This window comes from Pygocentrus nattereri, chromosome 2, assembly GCF_015220715.1.
Source record: "Pygocentrus nattereri isolate fPygNat1 chromosome 2, fPygNat1.pri, whole genome shotgun sequence".
Classification (NCBI taxonomy): domain Eukaryota; kingdom Metazoa; phylum Chordata; class Actinopteri; order Characiformes; family Serrasalmidae; genus Pygocentrus; species Pygocentrus nattereri.
In genome coordinates, this window is record NC_051212.1 from 15,126,295 (window position 1) to 15,151,196 (window position 24,902).

Here is a 24,902-nt window from a genome sequence, read left to right on the forward strand (position 1 = left end):
TTCCACAGATCCACCATGGCGAGGCACCCGAATCTACACTTCCCAGAGTACACTCGAAACACACACATGAAACTTTAGTCTACCTGGTTAGTGAAGATCTGGACACACATTTCTGACACTTTGAGATGATATCACACAAAAAAGAAAGAGGAGAAGAAAAAAAAACATTGACTGTAAGAAAAGGAAGAAAATTGTTGGTTCTCATTTCAAGTTGACAGACACCGTTACGCTGTTAAACTGAGGTGAATACCTGATATGTTACTGGCACCACTGAAGATTTATTATTTTTAATGCTGAATCTGAGTTGACTACTGCGTGTGTGTACTATTGTAGTTTTTCTGCATCTGAACTTGTGCTTTGTGTCAATGATTCAGGGAGTTGTTGTTATTTTTCTTATCTGAATACAGTCCATTGAACTAATAACTCATTTACACCCTGTGTATATATTATACTCTGTATATAAATATTACACTCTGTAATATTTCATTTAAGTTTTTTGTTTGTTCTTTTCTTAAGCTATCCACACACATTCACACACACAGAAAGAAGTCACATCATTTTCGTAAATAAATACATGATTGTATTTCAAACCCTGTACACTCTGGTCCGTTGCATCTCTGTCCAAGCCCTCCTTGGCCTACCTAGCAAGATATTGATACTGGTCCAAACCCCTGAAGAACCCCAATCTACGGTTGACACATTCCTCATAGTGAATACTACTGTGGTATAATGAATAACACAGACTGTAAGTTAGCTGACGTAGCTGCTGCGTTACCCGTACGTGTGCTACATCATGAGTACATTTAAGCAGAAACTTTAGTTTCAGTCGTGCAACCATGTAAAATTTCAAAAAGTGCAGAACACTTTTTTGTTATTTTGAGTATAGAAACAACCACAAGTTGCTGAAGCTTTAATTTGGCAAATATAAGATGCTTCTTCTGTTTATTTCTGTGAGTCAGCAGGATTTTGGGGCGGAGTGCACTCTGCTGGGGACCTCGTTAGGATTATGTAGAGTGTACACTGCTACACTGACACCAGGACTAAATGTCATGAAGTGTGATCAGTACAGCGATCCTGAGATTTTGAAAGTTGTGTAGTGTCCACTTGACACATTGACTAAACTCTCCTGATCTTGTTCTGCTGAAACCGATTATTGGCTGTACACAGTACTACAGACGACAGCTCAGTGTTAATAGGCAGTGAGTTTTTCTTTGTTTTGTTTGGAGTGTCTGTTTGAACATGGACAGATACTAATGTTTTTACTTTACTTTTTACTTTTGATAAAAGCTAAACACTGTGAAAAGTACTGTGTTACTAAAGTGACAAACAGAGCACGAGGCCTTTTAGCACCTCCTCCACTGATCAAACCCACAAAGCTGAAGCAAAATATACAGAAACCACGATGACCATTTTAATGGTTTAATGGTTGGAAAGATTGACACGGTCAAAACACAGTTTGTTCAAGAACAGAAAAGATGTTTAACTTTATCAGAAATTATGTTAAATATAATGTTAAACATTAGGGTATTTTAATATTAATAACTAATCATTTTGATAGAAGTCTTTTTGTCAGATTAGTCTAGACTTAGTTCAGTCTAATACCTTGTACTAAACCCACATATTCCCACAGTCCAGTAAATTAGTCTCCTGTAAGTATCAGGTTCATATAAATGTGTTTATGGAGTACAGCTCTTCTTACCTCTTTTGATTGTCTTAAATATAAACTGCATTATATTAAACAACAAATTGCACATATATGCTATGTGTGTGTTTATATGTAGATCACATACTAATGCTTTTTAATTAGTGATGAAACCTGAAAACAGTGAATCTGGCCTTTCATCACTGCTGTGTATGATGACAGTAGCTTTCTGGGTGGTGCTGATTTGGTTCTATTGATATGACTTTGATTTGACTGTGTTTCTGAAGTGACAAGCAGAGCACAAGGCCTTTCAGCACTAATTCCACTGGTCAGACCCATTTTGGAGATACACTTGTTATATATGTTTTGTTACTGTCTGAAAGCAGAGGTGGAAACAAATCAAGGGGAATGATACCAGGGTCAGATTAGTAGGTGTGGGGTGGAGGGCTGTAGATTAAGGATAGCACTCATATTTTCAGATATCTCTTGTTTTATACTGTGAGTACAGTGCAGTTTGTTGTATGCTTATATGTAAAGCACAGTATAATCTCTATGCAGTTCTACAGTCATTAAACTTTATCAAACCAGTTTCTCTAGGCTGACTGTGCTGTCATTAGCTGTATATGCAAACTCTAATTCTGATTTTATTTCTTACTTTGTTCAGTCTTATTTTATAAATGTTATGCTTCAAGTTGGTGCTGTGTGTTGACTATTACTTCTTGACCTCATTTCCTCACTGGTCAAACCAGGTCCTCCAAACCAGGTCTATACAGTCCTGCAACAGTAAATGGAGAAAGAGAGTCTATAACCCTCTGGTATATTTTTCTATAGGCTAAAACAAAAATGAGTCCTGATGTAAACTGTAGCTAAGACCCCTGTATCACCTACACCTTCACTTTCTAACAGTCTGCGTTCAACAGCCAAAGTCTCTCACCTTCCACTCCAGCATTATCAAGTCCCACAAGCAGACGCTCTAATTTGTTGTACACTGCCACCTGCTGTTTATCCTGTGTGCTGCTTAGACATTCATGTTTACAGTATGAGGATCAGTGAGGGACGTCAGAGTAACAGACATCCACTCTTCTAGGATTTCTGTATATTATACAGTTTATTATACAGCATATCATAGTGAACTGAAGCTCCTCAGTGGGGGTTTGTTAGCACTGATATGTATCATCAGAGTGAGGTTAACAATAAACTATTTGTGTTGACCTCCAAAATGGCACCACAGTCGACGACACTGGTTGGGAGCTCCGTCCACCCTACTTATCTGACGGTTACCTCACTTGTCCCTTTCTTTGCCACTATACAGCCTTTAACTGCCCTCAGCACTTTAACTTAAGACACATACTTTGCACGTCGTAAGGTTTACAGGTATGACTGTGTGTGTGTGTGTGTGTGAGAGTGATGGTAGAACATGTTTTATTTAATTTTATTCACTACATGTAAATGTTTGTCTGATACTGTGCACTGTGAGCTCCTGTAACCAAAACCGAATTCCTTGTGTGTGTAAGCTACCTGGCTGATAAAGTTTGATCCTGATGCCCCGTTGGTGCCCATCGCGGAGGCGTTGCATAGCACCATCTCTTGGCCAGAGTCTCCTGTTCATCTCTCTGTAGTTTTGAATGGACTCTAATCAATGTACTCATCACTGAAGCTCTTGATGTTTTGATCCAGTGTAGATGTTTATTTAGTTCAAGTATTTATAAAGATAATATATAATATCTAAGCGTATAAATATGGCAGGAAACACTGATGGGCCTGTAAAGAGCAGCTGACTTCCTGTAGGAAGGGGAAGGGCTTTCTTCATGAAAAGCACAGGAAATGCAGAAAGAGGCTCCCGTCGTCTGAGCACAGGTTCAACCTGGTTTCTGTTCAGTCTGTTTGTCTGAGATACTCGAGTTTTTGTCAGTCAGTCTTCACCTTTGAGCTCCACCTGTGAGATTATTATGTGGTTTGTGGAGCTCCTGAGGGCCGCATGACACTATTCAAATCCACTAAAAAACAGGAAATAGCTGTAAATGCATCAGCTGTGGAGACGGAACTGGAGACGGAACTAGAGACATAACTGATTTTTGACTGAACAGACAAGCTGCTCTGATGTGTCCAGTATGAAGGTTCACAGCCCATCAGTGATCTCTGAAAGCTCTGCTGATTCACACAGAAATGAAGAGAATTAGTGCAAAATAATGTTTTAAAAATTTCCAGTTATTAAACAATATTTTAAGTAATGTCACGTGATTCACCTGAAACTGATGCTCCATCAGATCCTGATCTTCACCTCACAACTAGTGATGGGATTTTCGGCTCTATTTTGAGATGCGGCTCTAATGGCTCTTCTTACTGTGGAGAGCCGGCTCTTTCGGCTCCCCATATATATATTTTTACATTATTAATTAATTAATAGCTTAAACCTAATTTTATAACATTTTGTTTCATTACGACATTGTTAAGCACTTGTGATGAGAAAAACGTCATCACAAAAAGTATCACAAAATAGCACCACTTCCACAAAAAGGTTGGGGTGTAGGAATGGGGGCAGACGTTGTGGCAGCTGAAGAAGCAGTTAGAGTTGATATTATTGCACCTGAAGAAGTAGTTGCAGTTGATGCACTTGCACTGTCAGAAGGTTCCCTTTCTGGTCTCGACTCCTCCAGCAATACTGATGAGTGCGATGTCCTCATGTGTCTGTGCAAGTTGTTTGTGGAGCCTGCTCTATATGAAATGCTGACTTTGCACAGTCTGCACTCTGCCCTGGAGCTCGACGTTGCATTAAAATGAGTCCAAATCTTGCTACGTTTTCTGTCACTCATTTTCACACCTAGGCCTATTGTGTTCTCACACAGACTCCCCTTCTTTCTGCCGTGCTTCTTGACCGCTGTATGTGAGTACAGCTTGGCCAATTGCCTGCCGTTTCCACAAAAAAGTGGAGATAAACTTTTTTTTCAGTGTTTTCCCACCACATTAATTGAAAGCTGCGTGTGATTGGTCAGATGTGTGGAGCACACGCTTGACATGCGGGCAGTGGAGACATTAAGGCACCGACTGAGGAAAAAACCTCTCCGCTCTGTAGCGCTGGCAGAAGCAGAGCAAGACGCGCAAGGAGAGGGAGACGGGGACGGGGACGGGGACGGGGACGGGGGCGGGGGCGGGGGCGGGGGGGAGAGACAGCGAGGCACCGAAGGACAAAAAAAAAAAAACGACGTTGGAAAAAAACTGTCGGCTCTGTGGCTCTTGCAGAGCACAAGCGCAACGACAGGGAGGCGGAGAGACAGCGAGATACTGAAGGAAAAAAACGGCTCCCAAATAGGATCTTAAAACGTTCCAATCGTTCACTTCAAAGAGCTCTTAGATCCGGATCGTTCGCGAACGACACATCACTATCACTTATAAAGTGAAGCAGCTGTGAGCAGTACGCATCGTGTCTTGTTTGCTCTAAAGCTAATTCTCTATCATTCCCCCTCTCAGGTACGAAATATATGTAGAAAATTGTGAGTTTGATGTTTAAAGAAGGATTTTGTTTGTTAAATCCTGTTTAACTGTGGTTTAGTAGCGAATTTATCAACTTTATGTGGCGTTTCTAAACTGCAAGTGACTACCTTAGTCCATTGACCTGATGCTCTGACAAAAGCTCGAAGAGAAAAAAAATAAGCTACCAAGCCTCATTCTAAGGAGTTCTATGCTCATTTAACAAGGGATTTCTGTAAAGACTAAGTTTATTCATTTTTCACTGTTCATACTGTATGGAAACTACTTATATGTTCTTTAGTAACTTTGTATTGAGCGATACATCTGGAGTGTGTAGAGTTAAAGGACTAAGCAGCTCAGCTAGACACTGCAAATGTGCCTGTCATTTATCGTTAAGCCTGTGGTGATGTATAAATTTGCTGCTATGGTTTGTGTTCAAAATGTGTCTGGCATGATTTAGATAGGGGTATGTGGAGTGTACTAGCTTTAAGTACCGAGTTAATAAGGTACTACTGTTCTGTGTAAGTGGAAGTTGTGGGGAATATGGGGAAAATATTGAAATTGTGTTACTTGTGATTATGCTAAGCCAGAAGTGAGTAACAGTACAATGAATGTATATTGAGAGGACCGTTTAGGAGCTTCTGCATTTAATTTATGTATTTCTTTCCTTTTGAAAACTGTGAAGTGAACTATTTTGTTATGGTTGTCAAACATATGTTAGCTCATGAACAGTGTATGCTTTTCTACTGCTATGAAGCGAGTTTAATGTAATGAATGCTAGTTCTATGCATGGTATCACATGGCTTATAAAGTGAAGCAGCTGTGAGCAGTACCATCGTGTCTTGTTTGCTCTAAAGCATTCATTTTTCTCTATCATTCCCCCTCTCAGGGGCGTAACACACACAGCTACCAAGTAATGGACGTCTTGTTTATATGTGTAGAAAAAATGCCTCATCTGCTATTAAACTCAAACATTTGCCTCGTGTGACTTCATTATAATGTCTAAATCAACGGATTACAGCTGCAGCTAATCTCCTGAATGGCTTTAAGAGCAGATGGTGTCTCTGCAGGCTGAACTTCACAGCCTGAGTTAACAAAACCACTGTAGTGCTCCTAGCACTGAGGCATAATTCACTTTATGTGTTCTGTTGTGTGTTATGTTGTTGGTTCATCATCTTTATTGCTATGATTCACGTTATAGTTGCGATCCCTTTAAGAGTGCCGCACGTTTTGTCGTGCAGGGCGCGAGGTTAAGTTTCGTTTTTCGAGTAATAAACGTGACTCTACGAGTCTTAATGTGAGAAGTTTTCGGCTCGTTTTTCCGCCAAAAGGGCGAACTTCCACACTGGTGACCCCGACGTTTGTTTACTGGACGTTTCCAGATCGCCATGACCGCCAACGCTGTGTCTCAAGCTCCCGGAATTCTGTGAATCTTCTGCTTCAGCCTGGTTCGCTCAGACTGAGGCACAGTTCGCCTTGCGTCAGATCACCGCTGACGAAACTAAATACTACTACGTGGTATCTGCCCTCGGAAATTCTACGGCATCGAGAGTGGTGAGCCTACTTAAACGTCCCCCTCTGAAAAGAAAGTATGAAACCCTGAAGGAACACTTAATGAAAACATTCGAACTGTCTGACACTGAGAGGGCCAGTAGGCTTTTCTTTCTTCAGGGGCTCGGTGACAGCAAGCCCTCAGAGCTAATGGACCGAATGCTCGATCTGCTTGGTGACAACAAGCCAGGTTTCCTTTTCCTCCACCTTTTCCTGCGCCAACTGCCTGCCCATGTGAGAGCTGCGTTGGCCAACACTGATTGCAGAGAACTGGCTGCTGAGGCTGACCGGTGTTTCCTGGCTAGTCAGCAGCCCTGCGCAGCTGCCCTTCTCCCTGCTGGTGCTGTATCTGAGGTTCCGGATGATCACACGCTCATCGCGGTAGCGGCCCCGCATCAGCAGCGGTCTTCAGGTGTGTGCTACTACCATGCTAGGTTTGGCCCCAAGGCCAAGCAATGCCGCTCTCTGTGCAGCTTCGGTGGAGTGGGGAAACACCAAGGCCGGCACTCACTAGTGGCCGTGAGTGTCGGCCATGCCGGCAGGCTGCTCTTCATCCGCGACTCCATCTCCGGCCGGCGCTTCCTCTGCGACACAGGGGCACAGCGGAGTGTACTGCCTGCTTCACAAGTGGATGTGGTAGCTGACACCCACGGCCCCCCAGTGGATCGCCGTCACTTTTTGTTCTTATGCATGTGCGCTCAGCGACTCTGACGCAGTACACCTCTCCAGCCTGCTCTCTGTCACGGACAGTTTCCAGCGACTGCTAGCTGAGTTTCCAGCACTCACGCAGCCCACTTTCTCGTATTCCACAGCCAAACATGGCGTCGAACACCACATTGACACCACTGGCCCGCCTGTGTACGCCCGCGCTCGACGCCTCGAGCCGAACAAGCTTGCCGTGGCCAAGGCAGAGTTCGAGGCCATGGAGCGCCTAGGGATTGTTCGACGCTCCAACAGTCCTTGGGCCTCACCCCTCCACCTCGTCCCTAAGCCGGGGGGGGGTGCTGGCGTCCTTGCGGGGACTACCGACGGCTCAACGACGCGACTACGCCTGACCGCTACCCAGTGCCGTACATCCAAGATTTTTCAGCGCACCTAGCGGGTGCGGTCATTTTTTCAAAGGTGGACCTCATCAGAGGTTACCATCAAGTGCCCGTACACCCGCTAGACGTCCCAAAAATGGCTGTAATTAGGCCGTTTGGTTTATTTGAGTTCCTGCGTACCCCGTTCGGCCTCAAGAATGCGGCTCAAACTTTCCAGCGGCTCATGGACTCTGTGTTACGGGATCTGCCTTTCTTAATCGTGTACCTCGATGACATCCTGGTGGCCAGTTCATCACCTTCAGAGCACCTTTCGCACCTTCGCACTCTGAGCGACTCACTGAGCACGGGCTCATCATCAATCCAGCCAAGTGCGAGTTCGGCCTGTCCACCATAGACTTTCTGGGGCACAGAGTCACGCAGGACAGGGTCGTTCCGCTTCCATCAAAAGTGGAGGCCATCACCACTTTTCCACGCCCAGTCAACGTCAGAGCCTTACAGGAGTTCCTAGGCATGGTTAATTTCTACCACCGTTTTCTCCCCAGAGCCGCCCAAACTATGCAACCCTTGTACGAGGCTCTGAAAGGCTGCAAAAAGCCTGGACAGAGGCTCTCGCCTTTTTCAGCAGGCAGTTGCGTCCCAGTGAACGGAAGTATAGCACCTTCGACCGGGAGCTACTTGGTGTGTACCTCGCCATCCGACACTTTCGTTTCCTGCTGGAGGGACGCCAGTTCACCATTTTTGTGGACCACAAACCTCTCACTTTCGCCATGTCCAAGGTCACTCAGCCATGGTCTGGCAGGCAACAGAGGCAGCTGACCTACATTTCGGAGTTCACGACGGACATTGCGCACCTTTCTGGGAAGCACAACTGTGTTGCAGACTGCCTCTCCCGTGCTGGTGTGGGGGCGGTCCACCTCGGCCTGGACTATGGCAGCATGGCAGCAGAGCAGGCCACAGACCCGGACGTGCAGGCTTGCCGTTCATCCACTTCTGGGCTGCGGCTGCAAGATGTGACGTTCGACAATGCTGGCACCACTCTGCTTTGCGACGTCTCCATGGGCTCTCCTAGGCCTGTTGTGCCTGCGAAGTGGAGGCGGCCCGTTTTTGACGCCATCCATGGCCTCTCACACCCTGGAACCAAGGCCTCACAATGGCTGGTGGCCGCCAAGTTTGTGTGGCACGGACTTAAAAAGGACGTGAGGGCCTGGGCGAACACCTCTGTGGAGTGCCAACGTGCCAAAATACACCGCCACACCAAAGCACCACTGGAACAGTTTCCAGTGCCGGAACGACGTTTCGACCACGTCAACATCGACCTGGTTGGCCCGCTTCCACCTTCACAGGGTTTCTCTTATGTGCTCACCATGGTCGATAGGACCACACGGTGGGCAGAGGCCGTTCCACTGTCTTCCATAACATCAGCTGATGTGGCACGGGCATTTATTGGTACCTGGGTGTCCCGTTTTGGCACCCCATCAGACATTTCCTCAGACCGTGGTGTTCAGTTTACCTCTGAACTTTGGAACGCTGTTGCAGGGAGCTTGGGAGTTAAACTCCACCGCACCACGGCCTACCACCCTCAGAGTAATGGCCTCTGTGAACGTTTTCACAGATCTCTGAAAGCCTCCCTGCGTGCCAGCCTGAAGGACAACTCCTGGGCTGACAAGCTCCCTTGGGTCATGCTGGGCATCAGGACAGCACCTAAGGAGGACCTCCAGGCCTCCTCGTCTGAGTTGGTCTATGGTCAGCCACTACGGGTCCCCGGAGATTTTGTCCCCAGCGTCACAACCCCTTGGTCGGCCACACTCCAGCGCTCCAGCCTGTTGGACAATGCCCGGCTGTTTACTCCTCTTCCTACTTCCTGCCACGGTTTACCAAGCTCTCACGTCCCCAGCGGCCTGCAGTCTGCTGGCTTTGTTTTCATTCGAGTGGACGGTCACCGCGGACCTCTCCGTCCGCCTTACGAGGGTCCTTTCCGTGTTGTGGAAACTGGGGACAAGCACTTTGTGGTGGACATTGGGGCAAACCGGAGTGTATATCTGTGGACCGCCTTAAGCCAGCGCACCTAGATCTGGCCGGGCCGGTTGAGTTGGTGCAACCCCCAAAACGGGGACGGCCTCTGAGTAGGCCCCCCCTTCCTGTTCCTCCTGCCCCTCGACCAGGGGAGCCCGGCGGGGAGCCACTGAAGGGACGGTCCCGCCCTTTCCCATTCGGCGGAGCCGTACTGGGCGTTTGATTCGCCCCCCACGCCGTTGATACATTTTTTTCTCGGGTTTTCTGTTAGAGTGAATTCTGGGGGGGCATGTGTAGTGCTCCTAGCACTGACGGCATAATTCACTTTCTTATGTGTTCTGTTGTGTGTTCTGTTGTTGGTTCATCATCTTTATTGCTATGATTCACGTTATAGTTGCGATCCCTTTAAGAGTGCAGCACATTTTGTCGTGCAGGGCGCGAGGTTAAGTTTCGTTTTCGAGTAATAAACGTGACTCTACGAGTCTTAATATGAGAAGTTTTCGGCTCGTTTTTCCGCCAAAAGGGCGAACTTCCACACCACCTCAATGATGAGAGTGCTGATCTAGAACCAGTGTTTGTGATTATGATCATCATAAATGCAGATGATTTGAATCTGAGATCAGTCTCTAACTCAGAACTGCTTTGTGAACACCAATCTTGCTAAAGTTGAGGAGAGAGAGGATGTTGTTCTGGACTGGTTTTCTCAAAAGCACCTTAAAAGAAAGAAGATTCTTAAATGGTAGAGCGAGCATCACACTGAACACTCTCTCTCTCCTAGACTGGGTTGATCCTAACACACAGATGCTTTTGTGAAACTGAGTGTCCCAGTGTCAGGATGGCCCAGTGGTGCAGGGGGTAGTGCTGTCTCTTCAGAGCGAGAAGGGCCTGGGTTTGGTTAGGCGGGGCGACTGCAGTCCTATCTGTATTGAGTTTGCATGTTCTCCGTGTGTCTGCACGGGTTTCTTTCAGGTTGTCTGGTTTCCTCCCACAGGCCAAAGACATGCAGCCAGGCCAACTGGACATGCTAAATTGCCCCTAGATGTGAATGTGTATATCAGTGTGTCTGCCCTGTGATCACCCAGTGACTGCTAGGATAGGCTCCAGCACCCACCCCGACCCAGAAGGATAAGCGTGTTCTCCCCGTGTCTGTGTGGGTTTCCTCCCACAGTTCAAGAGATACTAAGTTGCCCGAGGGGTGTGTGTATAATAATAACCAGGACATGAGTCAGGCCTGTTCAGCCCAGATAAATCTAGGCTGGTGATAAAAGCAGTACTAAGTTTTGGTCTCTGACCACGTTCCTCCGTATTTATGATGGTGATGGTCTCACAGTCAATCTGCCTTAACAGTGGCAGATCTAAAGTGTCTTGTTGATGAATGTAAGTGACTTTTTTTAAATATTTTGTAGCATCTGGAGCTCCCCGTTGTCCTTGGTGGCAGATGTTTGTATACTGGGCGTGTCTGTCCTCTTCTTCTACTTTTACTCTCTTAGTTCTGTCTTTTCGTCAGTCCTACCTTTTGTTTGCTTGCTCCTCTGATCTCAGCTCGTTATTAAAGCTTGTTGTGTGTTGTACTTGCTGTGAGAGTGAGCATTTAGTCCAAGTCCAAAGTATTTAATTACCATTAAATCTCACACGAGCCTGTTAGTCTGAAAACTCATTACTTGACAAGGGCTTCAGTGTCTTTATTCAAACATGTGGATTTAATGTTAATACCCATATAAAGTTTGCTTTGTGACAGATTCATGAACTGTACTTATCCACTACAGCAGAGCCTTATTTCAAGCTTGTAGCTGAACACAGTGCTGCTCATTGTGAGTGAGGGACATGCAGCTCGTCCCAGGTGAGTGCAGAATTGTAGAGGACTGCATGAGCAACAGTGAAGTAGTTTTTCCTTCTGTTGGTCTGCAGAAGACTCAAAGCCCTTTCTGAGAGCTCAGCTCGGCTCATATTGCTGCAGCATATCAGATAATTACGCTGCGCCGACACCATTAATCAATTTATAGACCAGTAATAGTATCTCAGTCTTTAAATGGATTTAAATAAAGGTCATTAATAACCCTAATTAGAGCTGATTCAGTACTTTGACTGAAATTAGTCTAGACAGCTGTTTAAGGGCAGCCAGTAAGTTGTTTGTGTAACCCTCGTCTCTCTACATGGCTCCCTAGCTGGGCTCTGCGTTGTTTTGATGGTAATGAAAGGGACCAGGAAGCGCAGGAATGTGGTGTGATCAACTGGTGGCGCTGTTTTATTGTCAAGCTCAGACAGCAGCTTGGCATTTCTTCAAGGAAGCACACAATACTGTCAATTCAGCAGTTTTCCCACTTCTAACTTACACTCAACGAAAGTGTCAGCTAACATTCACATTTTCTTCCATTTAAAATGTACACAGCACTCAATGGCATTCACCACTCTCATTAAATAAAACACACAAACTTCTTAAACAGTTTAAATTCCCAAGCCTGCATATAAAACAGGTCACACCACCTTTTCACTTGCTATATTTACAAAAGAAAACACAAAAACAGCTTGAAAATATGCACTAATTTGGACCACTAACAGAACAGAACATGTTATCCAGTGGTAATCTGTCCAAAACCTTGATGGATGTTAGATCTTTTTAAAGGATTAGTTGGGATTAATCACAGAGCACAGTCAGCCTATCTCACCTTCAGGGAAGACCACAACATCCATCCATCCATCCATTTTCCAAGCCGCTTCTCTGTCAGGGTCGAGGGGGGGTGCTGGAGCCTATCGCAGCAGTCTTCGGGCGGAAGGCAGGATACACCCTGGACAAGTCGCCAGTCCATCGCAGGGCAGACAGACAGACACAGACACTCACACCTAGGGGTAATTTAGCACATCCAATTGGCCTGACTGCATGTCTTTGGACTGTGGGAGGAAACCGGAAAACCCGGAGGAAACCCACGCAGACACAGGGAGAACATGCAAACTCCACACAGAGAGGACCCTGGCCGCCTGGCCAGGGAATCGAACCCAGGCCCTCTTCGCTGTGAGGAGACAGCGCTACCCACCGCTACCCACCGTGCCGCCCAATACACACAATTATACAGAAAATAATTTAGAATTAATAACAATTGACCTGAACAAGTGTTCTGCCTAGAAATGTATTTGCTTTATTGTATGACAGGGGTGTTGATCTCTGGTCCTAGAGGGCCGGTGTCCAGCACAGATTGGTGATTTACCTGCTCCAACACATATGATTACACTTAACCTGCCAATTGAAAGATAAGTGGGTATGTTTGAGCTGGAAAACCTCCAAACTGGGCTTTCCAGAGTTGTGAACCCCTGGTGTACGGTATCAGTGGCAAGGAATCTTAGACTGCTGAATGAGGAGAAGAATGTCCAGTCGCCCATCGCTGTATATTGAGGTCATTTCATTGACTTTTTAAGCTGTTTGTTGTATAATAATGAACATATGATAACACAGCACTGTATAATGCAGCACTTTGCTTTATAAGTATATTGTGGTCACCAAATTACCACCGCAAGTCTTACGTAGTGCACTACGCAGGTATTTAAATACTGGCTCCTGCATCCCACAAGCACATAATATCACTAAGAATAGCCACGTGGGAATCAGCCATATCCATACTGATCAAATGGCCTGCATGTCTGGCTGCAGGAGTTCGAATTTTAAAACGTACATAGCAGAATATTTAGGGGGTATGGAGCCATTTGGGGTTTGGGTCTGATGTTACTTCTGACTGAAACACGGACATATGAAGAACGTAAGCCATTCTTTAATGACACCCTTTCGTCTTTTATATTGCCATTTTACAGTGAATCGTGTCCTAAGTACTTTACCTCAAACATGTGATATTAAGGTTGTTTAGCATGTTTGCTGTATTTTATTATGCGACAGGTAGTTCCAGCCACGCAAGCTGATTGGTTGAGAAGCGTTCTAACCCTGCTGTTATTTCACCATAACATCACAGGTTTTTCACAAACACTGTATCACTCCGCTGAGACGCTGTTGCTAAGCAATGACTTTGACAGCTGTAAGAGACGCTCAAGCCATTTGAACGTTTTCACTTATTACTTTGCGCAGAAACAGAAAATGGACACTTAAGATGACATTTGACCTACAGCTGATTTGGTCAGCTCTGAAGATGAGCAGGCGCAGTGATACAGAACTCCGTTATTGTGAGCAGGTCATGAGTGAGCGTATATGGAGGACTTTACAACGGCTTTGAAAGCAGCTCAGCCAGTCAGATTTTAGGACCGGACGTTTCTGTGGTTAGTCGACAGCAACCACAACGAGAGATGTCTGCCTGCCGGCTCTGCTGCCAGGTCTGTTTTAGGACTTCCTGGTGTGTTTTTAATTCACAGTTAAAAACAGGAACATGGGGACAGCTCGGAACCAGACCTCCCCGGCTTCTGGGCACAGTCCTCATTGGTCCTCATGGCCTGTCCCCAGAAAACAGGGACACCTGGTCAATATACTTCACTGTGTAGTAACGTGGCTAATATTACCAGCACTGTTAAATTCCACATGACTGGTAAAAGTAAATGATAGACAGCTAATGCTGAACTGGGTCATGGTGTCTCTGCATTTGACTGCCTTTATTAATATTTTATCATAAACTGCTCTGAACATGTGTTTATGATGTGATGTACAGCTGCCAGATTCCATCCTGGAGGATACAGTTACTTGTCAAAGTGGAGTTTGTGGAGATCAATCCAGCCAATCCAGTGAGTGAGTGAATAAAAGTGGATGAGAAATTCAGTTTAATTTTGATTGTTAGTCCAATTACAGTTTGTTTACATTGTTTGGAGATTTATTTATTACACTAAAAAGGATAAACTAATGGTGGGTCTTGGTTTCTAAAGACTCTAAATGTGAAACATCTTTGCTGTTGTGTGTTTTTTAAGCAGTGTGTGCATTTAAAACATTTTAATATCAGTCATAAATCTGTATTTCTTTTGAACAGTTGACCGTTAGAAGCCTGTAAAGACACTTCCCATAACAGAAGGAATATAAAGAAGGAATATTTCACTACTTTACTCTGAGGGCGGCCCGGAGCGGCTAATCGGGAGATTCGGGACGATTCCCGATGGGCCGGCTCATGTCAGTCTCGAGTGTGGGCGGCTGGATGGGGGGATGATTTTGACATTTATCCGTCACTTATCTAATCTTTTTACATTCATTCTCCGTTCAACTATCTATTCATTCTCCATTCATCTGACAGCGCAGCCCCTACATCGCAGTAGGTCAGATGGGTTCTACCATCTGAGGGAATCCCCCCCCACATGTTTAAGTTGGTTGGGTCTGCGAGTCTCTTTTCTGGAGCGGTAAATTAAATGTAGCAGCAGAGCAGCGCGAAGCGGCAGTCGGTGGTGATGGAGGCAGGAAGACGCCAGGTGGAGCCGAAAAGGCCAGGTTAAAATAAAGAAAGGCGCTGGAAGAAGAAGAAGCTGCCAGATGTGCTGAATGAACAGAGCTGTTCTCCAGAGGACAGACCCCAGCTGCAGCCGGGGAAGAGAGAGGTGGGAGTGACGCTGTAACAGCCACTGTATTGTTCTGTCTGTTTGGCATTTGCACCTGCTGCAACTGATAATCCATTCAGAAAGGCTGGTATGAAGGCATGGAAACATATTCATCAGCGCATTGGAGAGCATGAGAAAAGTAAGATCCACAGGGATGGTGCTGATGCTTACTTTCTGATGGCTAAAGGGGCAGATGTAAAAAGTCTTCTAGCAGGCAAACAAATGTCTTTACATCATGAGCAGGTGAAAAAGAAGCATCAGGTAATGGAACACATAGTAGATGTGGTTAAAGTCATAGGAAAATGTGGTCTCAGTTACAGAGGGGATAAAGCAGAGAGTGCTTATACTCTAGAAAACACTGCAGTCAATCGTGGCAACTTTTTAGAGTTGTTAATTCTTTTGAGCTGGTATGATCTGTGCCCTCAGCAGCACATTAGCAGTTGTATTGAGCAAAGCAAAATACATCATGACAGTGGGGCAAAAGGTAGGGGTTCTCTTGTGACTCTTATATCGAAGGACATAAACAACAAAGTTGTGGACGTCCTTAAAAAGTTGATAAAGAGCACGATTGCAGATGAGGTTAGAGAGGCAGGCATGCTTTCTGTTCAAATTGATACAGCTCAAGACGTTTCATCAACAGACCAGTGTGCTATCATCTTAAGATATGTTACAGATGTCATTCATGAGCGGCTGGTTGCTGTGGTGGACTGTGAAAAGTCAACAGATCAGTATTTCACAGAGGCATTGAAACAGACCTTAGATGAGCTCACCATTTACATTGGCAACTCCACTGATGGTGCTGCCAATATGCAGGGACAATATCAGGGGTTCTCTGCATTTCTCTCTGAGCAGTCTCCTACACAGGTCCATGTCTGGTGTTACTAAACTAAACAATGTGGCAGTGATTCTGAGGGAGTCATGGAAACAGATGCAGAAGTGGGAGGAGATGAGTGATGACAGCTGTAAGAAAGACTCTGGCATTGAAGCCTAGCCCCGCCCCCCTTTTCGCGTGCAGTTTAGTTTTAGTTTATATGGAGCATAGAGCACAGGTTCAGCTCTGCTGCTTCAGGCAAGTTATCACTTCAGCTTGGCTGGATCACAGCCTCAAGATGATAGCATGTGAGGAGTTGTGTGCGTGCATTCCAACCAAGTAAGTGTTGTTAAGTGTCGAGATAGTTAGTCATGCTAATTCAGCTATGTTTAAGTAATTGAAGTAATGCTAAGAAGATTTATTATTTTGTTAGTTTAATTCAGTATGTTGATTATTCTGTTTACAGACCACACACAACTGAGGCTCTTGCACATGTAATTCAAGTGTGAGTTTAATAAAGAAACTAAAGGAAAGGGAGACAACTGCTTCATGGTGTTCTTACCGACACCCCCCATACAACACACCTCACATCAGCAGAACCAGCAAATACAGTCCTTTAGTGGTCCTCACCAACAACAGCAGACACAGAAAACTGACCCCAGTAGGGAGAACAAGGTGGTGGGCTAAGAATCGGGCCCTAACAAAAGTGTTTGGGTGCTTTGGTGATCCTAGGGATGCCCTTTATGTTGACCTCCTATTGACTCTAGTCGCAATCAAAGGGGATGACACTATGAAGTCAGCGGTTAGGGCGGAAGCGAAGGGACACATGGAAACCCTTATGAAATATGAGGTTATCCTCACTGCCAAGATTTTCCTTAGGTTAGGGGTCTCTTACAATAAATAACTGAAGTAAAAACAAATGGATGTTCTTATCCTCTCAATACAATCGTGAACCTGACACCAAAAACTCTTGAGCAGCTCCAGAACGCACGCGCAGTTTTCCCGATTAAAACATTCCTAGGACTAACATGATATTTTTCTCCTACCCGGAAAGACGATTCTTGCTTTAATGAACAGTAGAAGCCTTTTCTGTGGCTGCGCCATATTTTCTATGTGGAGCTGAATCTGTGAGACAGAAGGGTTTTCAGCTTTAACCGGTCCTGCAGTCGTTTCTATGAAGCTTCTGAGTAACAGCATAAAAGCTCAATTTGCTCTTCCTGCTCTGCTGTTGGCGCGAAACTCAGCCGCTCTACGCCCGTTGGCCACGCCCCCTTTGTAGCGTCATCATCTGGCAGTGAACTCAGAGACCGGAAAGGTGAGTGTTTTTACTGATTTCTGCTTTAATGTGATTTATTCATTAATGAAAGAGAGGAAATGGAGAAATACCGAGACTAGTCGTCTTAATGTGGTAAGATGCAGTAAAAGCGCAGTTTGAGCTGCTCTGCGGTTTTTCGGAGTCAGGATAGTATTTTAAACGGCCTCCGTTCGTTTCTAAATAAGGGCGGGAAGGTCGCTGTGAGAGAAACGTCCTCAGCTAATCTCACCAGGCTAAACGGCTTCTTAGTGCTGTGCAGTTAATGCGACAATATCCGGCAGACAAGCTCAGAACTAAAGAGCAGGTGGTCCTGTAAGACCACCGGTACGATAAGGTTAATTACTGAAGTGTAAAAGCGACGTCGCTAACGTTAATGTCCAAAGGTGGCGTAGCCATGACGTCACAACCAAGCTTTTTGCCATGTTGATGTCATAATGGTTGTCATGACGATGTGTACTAAAGGCTTACATTGTAGTGTGTCTGTGTGTTTTGGACAGTTTTCAGTGTGAGATTCGTTTATCACGACATCATGGACAGCAGAAGATTTTCGGTGGAGGACCCGACCTCCAGCTGCAGAGTGTAAATGATTTAAAGCTCTTTATCAACATCAGAAAGCCTTTATATTCCTGCTTCAGTGTGAAAGGTTTAAATTTCAGCTTTAATTTGATCAACTCATTTATTTTAGCCTCAGTGTGAAGAACGTTTATATTGCTGTGTGAATAGTGGTGCAAGGGTAAAGAATATTGGAGTTGAAGAAAAGTAACAGTTGCTCTTTTGTGTTTGTTGTTTGTGTGCAGGAGGAGAGATGAGCGGTGTCACGCATTCATTTCTTCCCTCACTCAGCACTTTTTATTTCCTGCGTTCATTTTGATGATTATCATCGTGAACTCATTCATCATCGCTCTGGAGGAAGAATACAGTAACCCAGGGCTGTTTAGGGTAAGTGCACTGTAAAGATAGAATTAGTCTGATTTTACATTGTAGAGAGAGAGAGAGAGTAATAGAGAGAGAGAGAGTGTGTGTGTGTGTAATAGAGAGAGAGAGAGAGAGCATGTAATAGAGAGAGAGAGAGAGAGTGTGAGAGAGAGAGAGCGTGTAATAGAGAGAGAGAGAGAGAGAGAGAGAGAGAGAGAGAGTGTGTAAGAGAGAGAGAGTGTGTGTAAGAGAGAGAGAAAGAGAGTGTAATAGAGAAAATGTAATAGAGAGAGAGAGAGTGTAACAGAGAGAAAGAGAGAGAGAGTGTGTAATAGAGAGAGAGAGTGTAACAGAGAGAGAAAGAGAGAGAGAGAGTGTGTAATAGAGAGAGAGAGAGTGTAATAGAGAGAGAGAGAGAGTGTAACAGAGAGAGAGAGAGAAAGAGAGAGAGAGAGTGTGTAATAGAGAGAGAGAGAGTGTAATAGAGAGAGAAAGAGAGTGTAATAGAGAGAGAGAGAGAGTAATAGAGAGAGAGAGAGAGAGTGTAATAGAGAGAGAGAGAGTGTGTAATAGAGAGAGAGAGAGAGAGTGTAATAGAGAGAGAGTGTGTAACAGAGAGAGAGAGAAAGAGAGTGTAATAGAGAGAGAGAGAGAGTGTAATAGAGAGAGAGAGAGAGTGTAATAGAGAGTGTAATAGAGAGAGAGAGAGAGTGTAATAGAGAGAGAGAGAGAGAGAGTGTAATAGAGAGAGAGAGAGTGTAATAGAGAGAGAGAGAGAGTGTAATAGAGAGAGAGAGAGTGTAATAGAGAGAAAGAGAGTGTAATAGAGAGAGAGAGAGAGAGAGAGAGAGAGAGAGTGTAATAGAGAGAGAGAGAGAGTGTAATAGAGAGAGAGAGAGAGTGTAATAGAGAGAGAGAGAGAGAGAGTGTAATAGAGAGAGAGTGTGTAACAGAGAGAGAGAGAAAGAGAGTGTAATAGAGAGAGAGAGAGAGTGTAATAGAGAGAGAGAGAGAGAGTGTAATAGAGAGAAAGAGAGTGTAATAGAGAGAGAGAGAGAGAGAGAGAGAGAGTGTAATAGAGAGAGAGAGAGAGTGTAATAGAGAGAGAGAGAGAGTGTAATAGAGAGAGAGAGAGTGTAATAGAGAGAGAGAGAGTGTAATACAGAGAGAGAGAGAGTGTAATAGAGAGAGAGAGAGAGAGTGTAATAGAGAGAAAGAGAGTGTAATAGAGAGAGAGAGAGAGAGAGAGAGTGTAATAGAGAGAGAGAGAGAGTGTAATAGAGAGAGAGAGAGAGTGTAATAGAGAGAGAGAGTGTAATAGAGAGAGAGAGAGAGAGAGTGTAATAGAGAGAGAGAGAGAGAGAGAGTGTAATAGAGAGAGAGAGAGAGTGTAATAGAGAGAGAGAGAGAGAGTGTAATAGAGAGAGAGTGTGTAACAGAGAGAGAGAGAAAGAGAGAGTGTAATAGAGAAAGAGAGTGTAATAGAGAGAGAGAGAGAGAGTGTAATAGAGAGAGAGAGAGAGAGAGAGAGAGAGTGTAATAGAGAGAGAGAGAGTGTGTAATAGAGAGAGAGAGAGAGTGTAATAGAGAGAGAGAGAGAGAGAGTGTAATAGAGAGAGAGAGAGTGTAATAGAGAGAGAGAGAGAGTGTAATAGAGAGAGAGAGAGAGAGTGTAATAGAGAGAGAGAGAGAGAGAGAGTGTAATAGAGAGAGAGAGAGAGTGTAATAGAGAGAGAGAGAGAGAGAGAGAGAGAGAGTGTAATAGAGAGAGAGAGAGAGAGAGTGTAATAGAGAGAGAGAGAGAGTGTGTAATAGAGAGAGAGAGAGAGTGTAATAGAGAGAGAGAGAGAGAGTGTAATAGAGAGAGAGTGTAATAGAGAGAGAGAGAGAGTGTAATAGAGAGAGAGAGAGAGAGAGAGAGAGAGAGAGAGAGTGTAATAGAGAGAGAGAGAGAGAGTGTAATAGAGAGAGAGAGAGAGTGTGTAATAGAGAGAGAGAGAGAGTGTAATAGAGAGAGAGAGAGAGAGTGTAATAGAGAGAAAGAGAGTGTAATAGAGAGAGAGAGAGAGAGAGTGTAATAGAGAGAGAGAGAGAGAGAGAGAGTGTAATAGAGAGAGAGAGAGAGTGTAATAGAGAGAGAGAGAGTGTAATAGAGAGAGAGAGAGTGTAATAGAGAGAGAGAGAGAGAGTGTAATAAAGAGAGAGAGAGAGTGTAATAGAGAGAGAGAGAGAGTGTAATAGAGAGAGAGAGAGAGTGTAATAGAGAGAGAGAGAGAGAGAGTGTAATAGAGAGAGAGAGAGAGAGAGTGTAATAGAGAGAGAGAGAGAGTGTAATAGAGAGAGAGAGAGTGTAATAGAGAGAGAGAGAGTGTAATAGAGAGAGAGAGAGAGAGAGAGTGTAATAGAGAGAGAGAGAGTAATAGAGAGAGAGAGAGAGAGAGTAATAGAGAGAGAGAGAGAGTGTAATAGAGAGAGAGAGAGAGTGTAATAGAGAGAGAGAGAGAGAGTGTAATAGAGAGAGAGAGAGAGAGAGAGAGAGTGTAATAGAGAGAGAGAGAGTAATAGAGAGAGAGAGAGAGAGAGTAATAGAGAGAGAGAGAGAGTGTAATAGAGAGAGAGAGAGAGTGTAATAGAGAGAGAGAGAGAGTGTAATAAAGAGAGAGAGAGAGTGTAATAGAGAGAGAGAGAGAGAGTGTAATAGAGAGAGAGAGAGAGAGAGTGTAATAGAGAGAGAGAGAGAGAGAGTGTAATAGAGAGAGAGAGAGTGTAATAGAGAGAGAGAGAGAGTGTAATAGAGAGAGAGAGAGTGTAATAGAGAGAGAGAGAGTGTAATAGAGAGAAAGAGAGTGTAATAGAGAGAGAGAGAGAGAGTGTAATAGAGAGAGAGAGAGAGAGAGAGAGAGAGAGAGAGTGTGTAATAGAGAGAGAGAGAGAGAGAGAGAGAGAGTGTAATAGAGAGAGAGAGAGAGAGAGAGAGTGTAATAGAGAGAGAGAGAGAGAGAGAGAGAGTGTAATAGAGAGAGAGAGTGAGAACTCAGCGTTTGGGAACTGAGACACTAATTGTTGAAGCTCTGTAGGTGGAATTCTTTCCCATTCTTGCTTGATGTACAACTTCAGTTGCTCAACATTCCAAAATCAAATTGAATGAAGGAGTGAATCAAAAAGTCCAATTAAATCAAGAAAAAGGAATTAAACTATTTATAAGTCATTATTGCTCAGTGAGTAATCTGCCCAGATAAAGAATCTATCTTATAAAACTATATCCCACCACTAGGTGGCGCAACAGTCACATCATGTTCACCCTCTCAGCTCAAGTTCACCCAGTTCACTTCTATTTCACTTCTTTACTGGTCTTGCGTTTTTACCTCTATAAATGCGCTGTGTGTTCAGTATATGAGTAAAAGAAACATGAAAAATATGAACTGTGTCTTGTGCAAAGAACAAACCAGTAACGTGTTTCATGTCGTGTCTTTGTTCGAGGTGTTAAAGGCCTTTAATCCTACTTGGCCTAAATGTGGACAAAAGACTAAAGCAGACAGATCATTCACTGTAATCACTTCTCACTGATCTGTGCAAAAGGTCCTTTTAATGTGTTTATACAAATAATGAAGTACCTCATAATCGCCTGTTCAGTTCTAAGTATTCATGACGTTGTAGTACTGCTGTAAATACCAGCTTAGTGCTGCAGCGTAATTACAAGGTGTTTACCAGAAATGACTTGTCATTAGATCATATTCACCCATTCAGCGTTAGACACTTACTGTACTACACATTAAAGTGCTACAGTCTGCTTGTCTGTCTGCTCTGGGATGTTTGAGATGTTCTCTTTTGCAGTGGTGCTGAACCTAAAGAAGCTTCTATATTTTAAGACTGCAAATGTAGCTTATGCAGATTAGAGGTTTAGTCTGTTCAGATCAGGAGCAAAACATAGAACATGACGTACTGAAAGAAGAGCAGATAGTATCAGTTTTATCAGTGATGCAGCATGTGACCTTGTTTCTTTGGGTCCCACATACCTAGAAGAACAGACGGACAGTGTCTCTGAATGTTTGAAGATCTGGTGGAGAATTTGTTCAGTTCATCATCAAAGTGACAGTAGATCAGTCTTTACTGAGGTCTGCACATCTGATGGTTTATAGCTGTTTCTTTCAAATGCTGTTTTGATGCTTTTTAGTTTTAGCTACTTTGCTGCTCTATGCAAGATAAAATTCGATGGTCTGCAGAATGAAAAGGAAACTCCAGGATATGCTCATCTAAAATATACGATTAATCTGGATATTAAAACACTTATGGAGCTTGCAGTCCTAATATTTGATGATGTTATTCCTCAGTTTAGGAGCCATAAAAGAAAAGTTTCTTTATCATCATTATAGAGACACACAGCCAGGATTCAGAGCTCCTGATGATCATCTTTTATGATTGTAGCTACACGTCCTCCATGGTCTTATGCAAAAGCCCACCCAGTTTAACTGTTACTGGATGTCCTGTGTCTGGATGTCTCCTTTTCTCTCTCTCTCTGTCTGAGTGTTCTCAGGTGGACGTTGCTGCGTGACTGATCTCGTTTTTCCCGGTGTGTGATTGCCTGTTCCAGTTGGCGCTGGCTATAAAAGGTCTTTGGTGTTTTGGCGCAATATGGAGCGGCTATTTTCTTATTTGGCTTCGCACAGTTCCGCTCCCCTGGCTGCCCGCCAGTGGACAGACCAGTTACTGTGGATGATCTGCTGGCCTACAGGTGCCTGTGGGCCAGTGAAGACACTTTTTTATCATCTTGTTTCTTTTTTATGAAAGGAAACGTAGGACAGGCCTGCCCTGGTGTTTGATCTGTTGGACGTTGTTAATTGTAGTGGTTTTATAATTTCCTTTCTCTTTCTTTTGTTAGTTTAATTAGTTATATTATATTTTTTATTTTTATTAAGCTCTTTTGTTTGTTATTTTGGGCCTTGGGCCTCCCTGAAGTTATATTTCCTTTATTTTTTGTGTCGAGTTGCTTCAGTTGACTACTGAAAATAACTTTGATGACAGGATGAAAGTGCAAAGCATCGAATAAATTGTCAAATCTGTATTTGATGTGTTTATTATTATTTATTTATTAGATTTTTTTTGCTCTGGTCTGGCGTCTGAGTGGGCAGTCTTGTTTCCACTTTGTGCGTCTTACCCCTAGGAGATGTAACACAACACTGATCCCTGATTTGTAGCCGCAAAATATTAATGTGTCCTTATAGTAAATTGTGAGTTTGATATATTAATTTGTGGCCATATAGTATTTTGTGGGTTCAATATATAAATTTTTTGGCCTTATAGTGATTTGTGACCTCAAAATATTAATTTGTGGTCTCAATATATTGATTTGTGGATGTCTGGTTCCTAGTACTACAACAGTGAACGATTCTGACTCTGTAAATTTCTCCACAGGTGCATTTCACACTGAACTACTCTGAATGATAATCACATCATTTCAGCCTCTCAGACCAAGTTCACCAGTTTACTTCACCAATCTTGTGTTTTTACCTTTCTAAACGCATTGCGTGTTTAATATATATGAAGAACATGAAGGTGAAAAATGATTCCCAGCATCCTGTGCAAAAAACAAACCAGTACCAAGTTTTTATGTAGTATCTTAGTTGAAGGTGTTAAAGGCATTGAATCATATTTGGCCTAAAATGTGGACAGAAGTTTACAGGTCACTCACAGTGACCAGTTCTCATTAATCTATGCAAAAGGTCCCTTTAATCCAAAGTCTATACCAATAATGAAGCATAAGCACCTGTTAAATGCTAAGTAATCATAGCATTGCAGTTCTGATGTAACTACCTGTTAATACTCAGGGCTACAGTTACAAAGTATGTGCCAGAATGCAGATTAGATCATATTTACCCGTTCAGTATTAGGTATTTACTGTACTATAGAATAAAGTGCTTCTCTATCTGCTCTTGGATGTTTGAGATGTTCTCTTCTGTAGTGGCGTTAGAACTGAAAAAGGCATCTACATTTCAGGACTGCAAATGTATCTTATGCAGATTAGAGGTTTAGTCTGTTCAGATCAGGAGCAAAACACAGAACATGAGGTACTGAAAGAAGAGCAGATAGTATCAGTTTTATCAGTGATAGAATGTGACCGTGTTTCTTTGGATCCCATGTATCTACAAGAACAGAAGAACAGTGTCCCATAATGCTCACACGCCCGAGAGCTGGTGGAGAATTAATGTAGTTCATCAGTAAAGTGGCAGGATGACTATATAGGCATCCATGTTTACTGAGGTCTGCAGATCTGATGGTTTACAGCCGTCGTCTTCATCACCTCTGCCACTGCTTTTGTTCTTGCCTTGATATTTGGAGCCCACCATAACATTAAAGGCTAGAAGGATGTAATTGGGGTCAGGTTTCAGATCAGCATTATAGAACATCCACAATAGAGAATGAATGAGATGCTTCTCCAAAATACGGCACTACTTAGGCGTCATTTTTCAGGGTTCTTGCCAGCAGTGCAGACTACACTGTAGGATGAAGGCTGTTTAATTTGACTTGAATGTGCTGCTTTTTTAAGAGTCATTGGAAATGAAAATTTAATTTGATGTAAATTACAATGTTTTTTTTAATCCATGAAAAAGATTTCTAAGTGGATACTGTTGTAGATTG

General features: G+C 43.7%; 1 long non-coding RNA gene across 1 annotated transcript in view; it reads left to right on the forward strand.

The window, feature by feature from the left end:
• Positions 1 to 14,776, forward strand: part of LOC119266044 — a 33,789-nt gene extending 19,013 nt beyond the window's left edge. The window contains exons 2-3 of the long non-coding RNA XR_005131829.1: positions 14,358 to 14,430; positions 14,670 to 14,776. This is a non-coding gene — a long non-coding RNA (uncharacterized LOC119266044). The remainder of the gene's footprint in view (positions 1 to 14,357; positions 14,431 to 14,669) is intronic.
• The last annotated feature ends 10,126 nt before the right edge of the window (positions 14,777 to 24,902 follow it).